Genomic DNA, 14,391 nt, shown 5'->3' with positions numbered 1-14,391 from the left:
ACAATCAAGGGATCAATCCAAGAAGATATTAAAATTATAAATACATATGCACCCAACATACGAGCACCTCAATACATAAGGCAAACACTAACAGCTATAAAAGAGGAAATCAACAGTAAAACAATAATAGTGGGGGAATTTAACACCTCACTTACACCAATGGACAGATCAGCCAGACAGAAAATTAATAAGGAAACACAACCTTTAAATGACACAATAGATCAGATAGATTTAATTGATATTTATAGGACATTCCTTCCAAATCCAGCAGATTACACTTTCTTTTCAAGTGCGCATGGAACATTCTCCAGGATAGATCACATCTTAGGTCACAAATCAAGCCTCAGTAAATTTAAGAAAATTGAAATCATACCAAGCATCTTTTCTGACCACAACGCTATGAGATTGGAAATGAATTACAGGGAAAAAAACATTAAAAACACAAACCCATGGAGGCTAAACAATACATTACTAAATAACCAAGAGATCACTGAAGAAATCAAAGAGGAAAACAAAAAATACCTAGAGACAAATGACAATGAAAACACGAAAATCCAACACCTATGGGATGCAGCAAAAGCAGTTCTATGAGGGAAGTTTATAGCTATACAAGCCTACCTCAAGAAACAAGAAACATCTCAAATAAACAATCTTACCTTACAACTAAAGGAACTAGAGAAGGAAGAACAAACAAAACCCAAAGTTAGCAGAAGGAAAGAAATCATAAAGATCAGAGCAGAAATCAATGAAATGGAAACAAAGAAAACAATAGCAAAGATAAATAAAACTAAAAGCTGGTTCTTTGAGAAGATAAACAAAATTGATAAACCTTTAGCCAGACTCATCAAGAAAAAGGAGAGGACTCAAATCAATAAAATTAGAAATGAAAAAGGAGAAGTTACAACAGACACCACAGAAATACAAAGCATCCTAAGAGACTACTACAAGCAACTCCATGCCAATAAAAATGGACAACCTGGAAGAAATGGACAAATTCTTAGAAAGGTATAACCTTTCAAGACTGAACCAGGAAGAAATAGAAAATATGAACGGACCAATCACAACTAATGAAATTGAAACTGTGATTAAAAATCTTCCAACAACAACAAAAAAAACTCCAGGACCAGATGGCTTCACAGGTGAATTCTATCAAACATTTAGAGAAGAGCTAACACCCATCCTTCTCAAACTCTTAACAAAAAATTGCAGAGGGAGGGACACTCCCAAACTCATTCTATAAGGCCACCATCACCCTGATACCAAAACCAGACAAAGATGTCACAAAGAAAGAAAACTACAGGCCAATATCACTGACGAATGTAGATGCAAAAATCCTCAACAAAATACTAGCAAACAGAATCCAACAACACATTAAAAGGATCATACACCATGATCCAGTGGGATTTATCCCAGGAATGCAAGGATTCTTCAATATACACAAATCAATCAATGTGATACACCATATTAACAAATAGAAGAAGAAAAACCATATGATCATCTCAATAGATGCAGAAAAAGCTTCTGACAAAATTCAATACCCATTTATGATAAAAATTCTACAGAAAGTGGGCATAGAGGGAACCTACCTCAACATAATAAAGGCAACATACGACAAACCCACAGCAAACATCATTCGGAATGGTGAAAAACTGAAAGCATTTCCTCTAAGATCAGGAACGAGACAAGGTTGCCCACTCTCACCATTATTATTCAACACAGTTTTCAACACAGAGAAGAAAAAGAAATAAAAGGAATACAAATTGGAAAAGAAGAAGTAAAACTGTCACCGTTTGCAGATGACATGATACTCTACATAGAGAATCCTAAAAATGCCACCAGAAAACTAGTAGAGCTAATCAATGAATTTGGTAAAGTTGCAGGATACAAAGTTAATGCACAGAAATCTCCTGCATTCCTATATACTAATGATGAAAACTCTGAAAGAGAAATTAAGGAAACACTACCATTTACCACTGCAACAAAAAGAATACCTAGGAATAAACCTACCTAGGGAGATAAAAGACCTGTATGCAGAAAACGATAAGACACTGCTGAAAGAAATTAAAGATGAGACCAACAGATGGAGAGACATACCATGTTCCTGGATTGGAAGAATCAATATTGTGAAAATCACTATACTCCCCAAAGCAATCTACAGATTCAATGCAATCCCTATCAAATTACCAATAGCATTTTTTACAGAACTAGAACAAAAAATCTTAAAATTTGTATGGAGACACAAAAGACCCCGAATAGCCAAAGCAGTCTTGAGGGGAAAAAATGGAGCTGGAGGAAATCAAGACTCCCTGACTTCAGACTATACTGCAAAGCTACAGTAATCAAGATAATATGGTACTGGCACAAAAACAGAAATATAGATCAATGGAACAGGACAGAAAGCCCAGAGATAAACCCACACACCTATGGTCAACTAATCTATGACAAAGGAGACAAGGGTATACAATGGAGAAAAGACACTCTCCTCAATAAGTGGTACTGGGAAAACTGTACAGCTACATGTAAAAAATGAAATTAGAACACTCCCTAACACCATACGCAAAAACAGAGTCAAAATGGAATCGTGACCTAAATGTAAGACCGGACCCTATAAAACTCTTAGAGGAAAACATAGGAAGAACACTCTTTGACATAAATCACAACAAGATCTTTCCTGATCCACCTCCTAGAGTAATGGAAATAAAAACAAAAATAAACAAATGGGATCTAATGAAACTTCAAAGCTTTTGCACAGCAAAGGACACCATAAACATGACGAAAAGACAACCCTCAGAATGGGAGAAAATATTTGCAAACGAATCAACGGACAAAGGATTAGTCTCCAAAATATATAAACAGCTCGTGCAGCTCAATATTAAAGAAACAAACAACCCAATCCAAAAATGGGCAGAAGACCTAAATAGACATTTCTCCAAAGAAGATATACAGATTGCCAACAAACACATGAAAGAATGCTCAACATCACTAATTATTAGAGAAATGCAAATCAAAACTACAATGAAGTATCACCTCACACCAGTTAGAATGGGCATCATCAGAAAATCTACAAACAACAAATGCTGGAGAGGGTGTGTTGAAAAGGGAACCCTCTTGCACTGTTGGTGGGAATGCAAACTGATACAGCCACTATGGAGAACAGTATGGAGGTTCCTTAAGAAACTAAAAATAGAATTACCATATGATCCAGCAGTCCCACTACTGGGCATATACCCAGAGAAAATCATAATTCAAAAAGACACATGCACCCCAATGTTCAATGAAGCAGTATTTACAATAGCCAGGTCATGGAAGCAACCTAAATGCCCATCGACAGACGAATGGATAAAGAAGATGTGGTACATATATACAGTGGAATATTACTCAACCATAAAAAGGAACGAAATTGAGTCATCTGTTGAGACGTGGATGGATCTAGAGACTGTCATACAGAGTGATGTAAGTCAGAAAAAGAGAAACAGATATTGTATATTAACGCTTATATGTGGAACCAAAAGAATGGTACCGATGAACCGGTTTGCAGGGCAGAAGTTGAGACACCAATGTAGAGAACAAACGTATGGACACCAAGGGGGGAAAGCCGTGGCGGGGTGGGGATGGTGATGTGCTGAATTGGGTGATTGGGACTGACATGGATACACTGATGTGTATAAAACTGATGACTAATAAGAACCTGCTGTATAAAAAATAAAATAAAATTTTAAAATTTTTTAAAAGAATCATTTACTCCTATATATTTTATGCAAAATATTCCCTCATTAAGATACCTCACTAAGTATATTGCACAAAGTATGTAATCCCTAAATATTTATGCATGTTTATTTTCATATTTGAAAGCCAAACCCCAATGATGATAATGAATGGCATTTTGCGTATTTACTTGAAAAAGTCCATTATGTGATAACTATCTTTTCCCATGCTAGAATGAATAGGTTTCTTCGTCTTTATAAATGACAAGTTAAGTTGCCACACTCTTAAGTTTGTATTTTACTGATCTTTTTCCCTAAAGATATCATCATCCTCATAATTGTTGCCACAATTATTCAGTTAATTAAAACAAAGCTGTGGAACTATGGACGAAATGCAACTATGGTTGATACAAGCAGTGCTGGAAATTTGTATTTAGAAGAGAATTGCATTCATTCCTATAGGCCCAAGCTTAGAACTGCTTCTATTGGCATAGAATTTTATTTATTAGACTGTGTTTCTTTTATTAAGGAATGGGGGTCAATTCTATATTACCAATAGGTCTACTTACTTTTAACACTCCAAGGGAAAGAATCTTGGATTTTGAACCTTGGGTCTGAACTATATTAGTCCACAGAACCATTAAATATTCATTTTACAGGGATGATGCTATCTGCTCTGGAATGAAAATATCAGAAAGAAAAGCAAAATAACAGAGAGAATAAAAACATCCAGTGACTGCCAGAGGTTTGTGTTTGCTGTGTGTGGCGGTGGAGTGACAGGGAATGAATAGCAGAGCACAGAGGGTTTTTAGAGCAGTGAAAATACTCAGTAGGATACCACCGTAATGGACACAAATCATTATTCATTTGTCCAAACCCACAGACTACACAACACCAAGAGTAAACCCTAGTATAAACTATGGACTTTGGGTAATTACGATGTGTCCATGTAGGTTCATCAACTGTAACAAATGTATAAAGAGCACTGGCTTCTGATCCCAGATCTTTTTCTGATTTGCTATGTGAATTTTTTTTTTTAAGTTCTGAGATTCCTTTATTCAAGCCAAACTGCTCAACCTTTATCACAGTGTAACAACCTACTGTAAAAACCTCAGTTATCCATGTAACCTTGTCATTTCAAAAAAGAACTGTCCAGGTATATTGTCATAAGCCTCCAGTTTGTTATTAGGAGTGGTAGGAAGGTTAAACTGAAAAAGCAATAAGAGGCCCAAATATGGAGAGCCTTATGTGTGGAACTAAGGAATTTGGCTTTATGATTTTGGAAATTAGGATCATTGAAGAATTTTGAGCCTCACTGTGTAGAATGGATTGAAAAGGAGAGGTTAAGGCCTTAAGACTACTTGGGAAGCTGTTATGATGGAAAATGAAATGAGGAGGCCTGGGCAGGGTTGTGATACTCCTATCTTTAGGGTACCTACACAAGTACCCACAGAGCACCTCACTACCTTTGCCTGCCCCCACCAACAGCTGTCCCAACATATGGCGTATTCCCCAAGAAGCCTGCCAAGTGAACGGGAAGCGAGGCGGAATGAGTTGATCACTGAAGTCACAAACCTAAATATCCAAGGAAACAGCCTTCCTTACTACAACAGCCAGTTGGTAGGAATCCCGTGGCTGGACAGGTACAATCACCATGAACCAAAGTGAGACTTTGATGCCTCAACTTCATGATAAGCGGTCATATACACCAATTGTGGCGGGCTTTAGATGATTCCCCCAGAGTACAGGCCAACTGGGAAGAAAAACAAAATGATTTGTGAGTTATGCTCCTGTATTCTCTTGTTGTCCTAAGGTGAGGAATTATTCAACTGAAATATTCCAATGGAATTAAAGCCGTTCTAAAGGGGAAAGTGTTTCTACAATTTGCAGGTATGTTTGAACTTGCCCACGCCTGCCTTTCAGAGTGCGGATCCAGGCCAGAAACTACCCTCATCACCCCCAGAAAGTAAATCAGACTGTTTTACAAATTTTCCTATGTTCTGCTCATAGCCTTCTATTATAGACATGATCAATTTCTAGTTTCTCAGAGGCCAGAGTAAAGGTCAGAATTTCATAATATTAGGGGTGGAATTATTGCTGCAGGCCTTTCCTCCTTCTGAATAGGTGGGAAGGAAAACATCTGAGGGACAGCTGCCTTCAGGAAGCATACTTCACAGTGTTTTGCATTGCTCATGTGGGGCATTAGAAGAATGAAGGCAGTTAAAATTTGTCTGCAAATCTGTTGTTTCCTGGTTTGCTTCTAAGAAAACACACCACCGTCTGTCTCACTGGTCTTAAATTAAATCCTGCCACTGTAACACTAGCGTTCTCTGCCTCTTTGTATTCTGCTTTCTGGTTTCATCTTTGAAGAGGTTCAAGGGATTGTGCTTTGAGAATCTATATTTCTGAAGAAAACCACCCAACCCCAAATCATTTTTTAAAAACAAAGACATATGGTTGTACTCCAGAAGACGTCATTTATATAGACTGTAATGTCAATGGTGCTGCCTGGAGTTGGATAACACAGAGGCCCTACAACTGCACATGCCCTCCTAGACCCTGATCTGAAAACAGAAAGAAACCGTGTAATGGTTACTATAGGCAGTCCGTTGTCACTTTCTTCATGCTGCCTACTCCCTGCATTGTTTTCTTTGTGGCAGAGAACATGGTGCATGCCCATTAAAATTGATGCCCTCCTCTTCCCGAGGACACCACCAGACTCTACTTTCCAAGCCCCCGGCATCTACATGGGACCACGGAACTAATTTTCAGCAACGAGCACAGGTGATTTTGGTCACCTCTGGGCCAAAGAGCTGAAAAGTGGATGTGCCTTCTGTGTTGTCCCCCCCACCCGCCTGCTTTAGATGCCAGAAGATACCCAGGCCCTACAAGATGGAAGAGCCCCTAGACGGAAAGAGGCTAAGACCCTGACAACTGAGTGGAGCAGAGCTCAACTGCGGTCCCGCACTGGTCAGTGACATGTAACACACATATACTTTGCCTTGTTTTTTTTGTTGGTTTTTTTTTTTATGTGTGTGTGTGCTAGGCGGGCCTCTCACTGTTGCAGCCTCTCCCGTTGCGGAGCACAGGCTCCGGACGCGCAGGCTCAGCTGCCATGGCTCACGGGCTTAGTTGCTCCGCGGCATGTGGGATCCTCCCGGACCGGGGCACGAACCCATATCCCCTGCATCGGCAGGCGGACTCTCAACCACCGTGCCACCAGGGAAGCCCAGTGGCTCCAATTTTAATATGCACTATTTACTGAGCACCTACTATGTACAGCTCTGTGTACCATGTTTTTCTTTTCTTTTCTTTTTTTTTTTTTTTTTTGTGGTACGCGGGCCTCTCACTGTTGTGGCCTCTCCTGTTGCGGAGCAGAGGCTCCGGACGCGCAGGCTCAGCGGCCATGGCTCACGGGCCCGGCCGCTCCGCGGCACATGGGATCTTCCCGGACCGGGGCACGAACCCGTGTCCCCTGCATTGGCAGGTGGATTCTCAACCACTGCACCACCAGGGAAGCCCCAGACATATACTTTGAAGGTGTAATGCCAATGAGATGCGGGAATTGGGGGTTCTAGCAGTTACGGTAAGCTGATTTATACGCCTTCCCAATGTCTTCAAACTTAAACTTTGTCCTAATTGCACAGGGCATTCCACTACAGATCCCCACCCAAGCCTGACCCCCTCATCTCGTAACTGAAGTATTTGTGCTCCAAGTTCCTTTCTAATGGGACTCTGTTCTCTGTGAGCTCAGAATTTTTAATCAAGTAACCCCGAATCTCAGATAATAGCCATTAATGAGTTACTGGATGAGAGCTTTCTTGGAGGAAAGCAAATCCAGGTGAAGCCAATGCTCAGGATGGCTTGTGTCTGTCACAGTGTCATTTGATATTCAGTGAGGACTCACGAGCCAGAAGTGAGGAGAGGATCTAATGGCTTTGCCAGTTATGTGCACTAGGCTGAGAACGTGATGAAGCCAGGAACTTAAAGTCAGGGAGGACGGAGCCCAATCTCAACCGTGCCGTCTACTAGCTATGTGATCTTAGGTAAACTGCTTCTCTGGGTTGCGGCTTCCTCATTTTTAAAACAGGGATGGCTATATTGGCTCCTTCTTTGGGTTGTTTAAGAATTAAATGAGACTAGGTATGCAAAGCCCTTAGCCTACTGCCTAGCACAGAAAAAATCATGCAGTGAAAGGTAGTTATTAGAACAGGATGCATATCATGTTAGAACTAGTCAAAACCTCAGAATCACTACATTCCCCTCAGGTACAGACTGTGGGCTGGAGGCCCAGAGGGATGATAGGACTTTTCTCTTCCTTCTCTGAAAACTCGGCTGCACATAAACCAGTTCCATGAAACCTTCAGAGATTGTTTTCGCCTGAATCTCCTTGGCACTTGGTCATGGCATTTGCTTCCCCCCACCCCCGCTCTGGACATGCCTCTTTGTGGAGATGCTTCTGTGACAGTGTCTTCTTGGGGGAGGGGAGTTAACTGGAGGTGGGTGGGGAGCGGACTTGAGAACCGTAAGCAGCTCAAGGGAACAGCACACAGTGGTCTCTCTACCCATGTTCTCTACTGGCTAGACCAGCGGTCTTCAGAGGACCGTCCAAAGTGCCTGGTTTTACTTTTATTTCCAAAGAAAATTAAGCATGGCGTACTTCATAAGTCAAACCTTAATGAATTTAGTTACCATCAGAGGATCCATTGGACACAACACATGAATCTGATCTGGTTTTTTTTCCCCCATAAGTATCTCAATTTCTCGCTTCTGTATCAATTATTCAGCTTTGTATTCAGGCTCCGGATTAGTCATGGGAACTAGCTCATCTAACAGCAACACAAGAAGCTTTCCTCCCCCTCTCCTTCACAAAGCTTAATCAAATCAATAGCCACAAGGCTGACTTCCTGGCCTGAGGCTCAGCCAGCCACAGTCACTAAGAGAATGGCAATGCTGAGGGCTTTGTTATTTTTCATAGAAAGAGATCTCACTATTGATCACTACGGTAAAGAAAAGCTGGTGGCAGAATGGGAGAGCTAATGGAAAAAGAGATAAAATCCGGCTGGGCATCCCTGAGGTCATTCTTTGGATAACCGAAGGAAGTTTGAGGGAGAATCTGAAAAAGTAAATAAAAGGAGCCCAATTCTGCAAGCACCGCACCGAGTATCTGACGGTGCTTGCAGTCTTGGTGTATGTTATATTTTACCAGCCGAACCACCTAATGATCAGACATGACACACACCTCATGCTTACTAGCCTTTCTTCAGGCAATATTCTTAAATTTCCTTCCCAGCTGGAGGCTAAGACTGAGTACATTCTTTCCACTTTACTAGAAGACACTTTTTCAACAGAAGTGCTTCTGTGTGTTGTTACTGCTGCACAGATGTGCCTTGCTTTATGCAAGTAGGTTCCAGAAGAGTTCCCTAAATTGAATTTTTGTAAAACAAATTATATTTCTTCCTGGCGACACAATATAATCACAGAGAAAAGCTTTATTATCATTTGGGCTCTAGCCTCAACCAATAGAGGCTTGAAGATTTTTTGCCTGCTTCTGACCCCCCAGTCCAACATTTTTAAAAAGTAAGAAAAAAAAAAAAAAAAAAAAAAAACCCTTCGAGTACAAGGGAACCTGCTATTTCCGAGGACTCCTTTAGAAATAACAATGTCAACAGCTGTCATTTGGTGGTCACTGCCTATGCATCACACCGGGCAGTTTACATGTGTTATCACATTTCATCCCAGAAGTACTGTTTGAGGTAGGTATCCTTATCCTTATTTCACAAATGCAGAAACTTGAGTCTCACAGACATTAAGTAGTTTAACCAAGTTCACACAACTACTTAGCAGTAGAGCAGAGCTTCTAAACCCTCTAATCACCGCCTGGAATTTCATCTTCACTCTGATCACTACGAAGTCTTTTTACTCATGTCTCTAGATGCAAACCCTTTTGGCCTGATGTTTCAAGCAAGTACATTTTGCTCTGGGCTCAGAGTGAGACCAAATGAACAGTTTGACTGAACTTTTTCACTTTTCGGTGGATCATTTTGATTTCCGTATCTAAATGTGCTGCCTTTGCCAACAAAATGATATCCCACCTGGAAAATGGCTTTTTGTTTCAAATTGGCCTTTTTGAAAGCAACAAAGGGCTCTGGCAGGCCTGCCATTAACCCTGGGGTAGTTAAAGCAGGATGCCAGTCCCATCTCAAGCACCACAGACACACTGTACCTTGGGTTTGGTTTTCTCCCAGCTCTGCTGCACTTTCAGGAAATGATCTGGAACGCCAGCTTCTAAAAGGAGCTGATATCCTGCATACCCAAATGTGGTTCAAAAGCCCTGTAAATAAATATACATAAAGTGAACTGTAACAGCTGGGGAGTTCTCAACAGGGAACTCTAATGACCTCTGAATTGGAAGGGACACAGCTGATCAAGGAATCATTACTAAGATTAAAGGCTTATACCAAAATCACTGTGAGACTTAAGCTACTGAATTTACAATGTTGATGGCATAAACTGGAAAGCACTAACTAGCCATATTAATGTGCTCCTTGAAAGTCAGAGGAAGCGGAGAAAGCTCGGTTATTTCTCTACCCTTTTTCCTTTTGCAAACAGCAAATAGGCAGTTGAGCTTTAGGAGAAAAATTGCTTTGTTTCATAGCCTTGCATTGTTGTTGATGCAGGGGGGCCTTCCTGTCCTTCGGGTAAGTTGTTCATAGCACAGGGCTAAGGGAGTGAGTGAATGAGTGCAAACAGCAATATCCATTTCGGGAAAATTGGCCAGTGAGAAAGCAGAGAAGGCTGCAACGGGATAAGTTTGGGGACAAAGGAAATGACGTGGCTATGTGGCTTAGCCCGTAAACTGTGGTTGTAAAGTAGGAGGGTACTCACTATTCCAATAAATTTTCAAACTTCATTTGATTTGGGCTGGAGTTGCCATCTTAGAAAGGATGGGAGATGAGGTCTACGGGAGGGGCCACGACAACAGGCAATCTCCAGACAATGGCAATACCCAAAGCCAAGCACACAGCACCAGGAATCATGGCTCCAGGCAGTTTGAAGAAAAGATGACAAAAGAAATTGGGGCTGAGTGACAGGTTTCAGCTCCCAAGGGAAAAGGGTTAACACTTGGGCTAGGTAAGGGTCACAAAACGAGGTGGAATTTAGGGAATGCAAGTCTTAGCAGAAGAGCTAGGAAATTAATCAGGATTCATAAGGTCTGCGGTAAGTACACCTGGTGCGGGGAAAAGGCAGCTGAGATCACTGGGCATGTGAAGAGGGCATACCACATACACAGCAAGCTTTTCTGTTTGCTTGCTTGCTTGTTTGCAGTATTGATCAGAAACTCACAAACTGGGCAGGGCAGAGTCAGTAAGTTGAAGACATCAGCTGAGAAGGGCTTCGAAAACTCTCACCAGAGGGAGCAGGTAAGAGATTACAGTTTATGGATAATTGGCTTATAGGTAGGATTGCCGGATAAAATGCAAGACATCAAGTATGTCCCAAATACTGTGTGAGACAGACTAAAAATTTTTCATTGGAACCCCATCTCTGGCTTCTGGGTAATACACTGTTCAAAGTCCTAGCCTCACTGCAAAACACCACCACATCCTGTTACCAATAATTAAGTTTTCTAGCATGCTTTTTGTGAATCACAAGGTGAGAACCTTTAATATCTCCTTAGACACAATCCATAAACAAAACTATTTAATATGCCATCAATCCCACAACTACCTGTGTGTTCTCTGAGGGCCTACACATAAAAGTATAAGACCCGGGCCAGAGATACATCTGTTTCAAATCACTGTTTCCATGACTCAGTCTAATCACTCCTTATATCTGCTCCTACATACAACCAGTCATCCTAGATCCAGGAGTCAAACTTCCTGTATGACCTGGGGAATGATCCTTAAATCCTCTGATTTCCTTAAAATTTAAAATAGAATATTAATAATCAAACCTATCTCAGAGGAATGTTGTGAGGACTAAGTCACATGATTCATGTGAAACACTAGCACAGTACCTGGCACATAGTAAATTATGCAAAAAGAGTATTAAAAATGGAACATCTTAGGCTGTTAGATGAAAACCTCTGCCCCTTGAAAATGGAGTCAATGAAAATTGACTGGACTATGCAGCCATCTAACATCCAATGGGCAACCTACTGAGGCCAGCAATCTGCCATCAAGCTTTCAGGAAACATGCATGTATTAGATAAAGGACTTCCCTGGTGGCGCAGTGGTTAAGAATCTGCCTGCCAAGGCAGGGGACACAGGTTCGAGCCCTGGTCCAGGAAGATCCCACATGCCGCGGAGCAACTAAGCTCGTGCGCCACAACTACTGAGCCTGCGCTCTAGAGCCCACGAGCCACAGCTACTGAGCCCATGCACCACAACTACTGAAGCCTGTGCACCTAGAGCCTGTGCTCCACAAGAGAAGCCCACGTACCGCAACGAAGAGTAGCCCCGGCTCGCCACAACTAGAGAAAGACCGCGTGCAGCAACGAAGACCCAATGCAGCCAAAAAAATAATTCAAAAAAATTAAAAAACAAATAATAAATTTTTTAAAACCTGACCTGGTCATTACAGGGATTCCAGTGTCTCCATTCTCTTTCCTCTCCTGGCAAATAACAGTCTACCAAGTTAAAACAAACAAACAAAAAAGGTAAAATGTAATCTTTAAAATATAAAAAAATAAGAGATTACTAAAAAGGAAAGGACTTCCTTGTCAACAGCAGAAATGGCAAAAAAAGAAGCATAACATACATCCCTGGCAGAAATAAAGAAAGAAACAAATGGGAAATAAAACTGGTGCTGGAAAATATGTACAAATGAGAAAGTGGGTGAAATTTAGTGCTGTAGCAGGGAGCAAGGGGAGAGGTGCTCTGGCAGACTGTTGGGATAGAGTGGGCTCTGATCATGGAGCAAGTCAGTGCGAATGGATTCTTGACCCGACTCCTGGCCCCTGTCAAGACCAGGCCTCCAACAACCTCAGCAGAGCCAATATGGGCTTTTATTTTTGTAGAAGAGCAGTATGCCAGGGGATGGGGCAGAGGGGAGCACTACAGGTGGTCGATACATCAGGATCAATCACAGGTCATTCTTTTTGTCTCTCCTTTAACCTCAAAAGGTCTAAGATTTCCCTTAAGTTTCACAGGACTGCAGGCCTATTGAGACTTTAGGGGTTTTCTTGACCCCTCCCCAAATCTCCATATTTGCTTGCCGAGGCTGGAAATTCCTTTATAAAAGTTGAAGCTCACTGTAGAATGAAAAGCTTAAACTATAAATGCCTAGAGGCAAGAAAACTCTTTGGGATAGATAAATTTCTCAGTCAATCCAGTATCCTAAAGAATGGCATCATTCCTTTCTTGTTTGGATAAGGGGACACGTTGACTATTCAGCAAAATGGAAGAGGGACCCTATGGGATGGAGGGGTGGAGAGGGAGGCAAGTCTGCCTTTGAGCGAGAAAAAAAAAAAAAAAAAAAGGTTTAGAAAGAGAACACATTCCCACCTGGCTATGTGGGAAACTGTCTTTCAGCTGCATGGGAGGATTGACGTTGTAAGGGGGATGCAAAAAGAGAAGCTATGCACCAAGATATTTCTATCACAAGATTGAAAATCAAACCGTTTTACATGCTTTATGAAGCCTTTGGTGTTTTGCCTTTTAATCAGCAACATTCAAATAATGGAGCTTCTTTGCCAAGGGTTTTGTTGCTAGAAGTATCCCCAGGGATAAAAAGAGAAACTCACTCTCTAGAGCTTCCAGAGCATTACTAATATGCAAACGTCTTGAGTCCCAATAAGGCTTCCCTCTGCACATACAAAACTCGTGCTGTTCGGTGCTTTGTGACCACCTAGAAGGGTGGGATACGGAGGGGATATGGGGATATATGTATACATATAGCTGATTCACTTTGTTATACAGCAGAAACTAACACACCATTGTAAAGCAATTATATTCTAATAAAGATATTAAAAAATAAAGAAATAAAAAATAAAGAAATAAAAGTCAAGCACTACTAATAATCCCTTACTTATCAACACTGAAGTGTACACACTGATTTTTTTTTAAGCAAAATTCTTTTGGCTTCCAGCTGTACCTAAACCATCACTATAATAATCTTGAGAAGACATTTAAAGACACTGTCAAACAGATTACTATACCTGTTTATCCATGTAAATAAATCTACTGAAATTGTTATTCAACAGATACATTGCTATACTCAAGACCTGTAAGATTTAATTTATACACTAAGCATGAGAATCAATCATTATTCCTCTCCTGGTGATACCTATCATTTAAAGTTTAACAGAAATAAGAAAATCCAAATATTTAAAAGGAAACCACTTTTAATATTCCAGTTAAATATTGGAATGATGAGAGAAGGATCATACGTTAACTTAGGAAATTTTTATTTCCTGTTTAATTATGTCCTGCTTAATCAAGTATTTCTTAAGGAATCAAATACTAAGAAAGAAAAGCTACAAATAATCCACAAAGATCAGGCTGTAAAAGCAGCACCAATTACTCTGTTCATTTTCTGGCATATCTTTCAATGGAGTTCACTGCTTCTCTGAAAGTCTAGCTTACTTGCACAAAAGTCAGTTCTCCCTGTTATTCAGAATAATTTTATATGCATATAAATTGTGATCTACATATATGAAATTCCAGTGACTTTAAAGTAAAGT

At 40.7% G+C, this 14,391-nt stretch overlaps 1 long non-coding RNA gene across 1 annotated transcript in view; it reads right to left on the bottom strand.

Moving 5' to 3' along the window:
• Nucleotides 1-14,391, bottom strand: part of LOC136793407 (uncharacterized) — a 516,365-nt gene that overhangs the window by 305,529 nt on the left and 196,445 nt on the right. The window contains exon 2 of the long non-coding RNA XR_010838619.1: nt 9,931-10,038. This is a non-coding gene — a long non-coding RNA (uncharacterized lncRNA). The remainder of the gene's footprint in view (nt 1-9,930; nt 10,039-14,391) is intronic.

The sequence above is a fragment of the Kogia breviceps genome, chromosome X (genome assembly GCF_026419965.1).
Source record: "Kogia breviceps isolate mKogBre1 chromosome X, mKogBre1 haplotype 1, whole genome shotgun sequence".
Lineage (NCBI taxonomy): Eukaryota > Metazoa > Chordata > Mammalia > Artiodactyla > Physeteridae > Kogia > Kogia breviceps.
The sequence above is the reverse complement of the archived record's forward strand: the minus strand, read 5'-3'. Positions and strand labels throughout refer to the sequence as shown.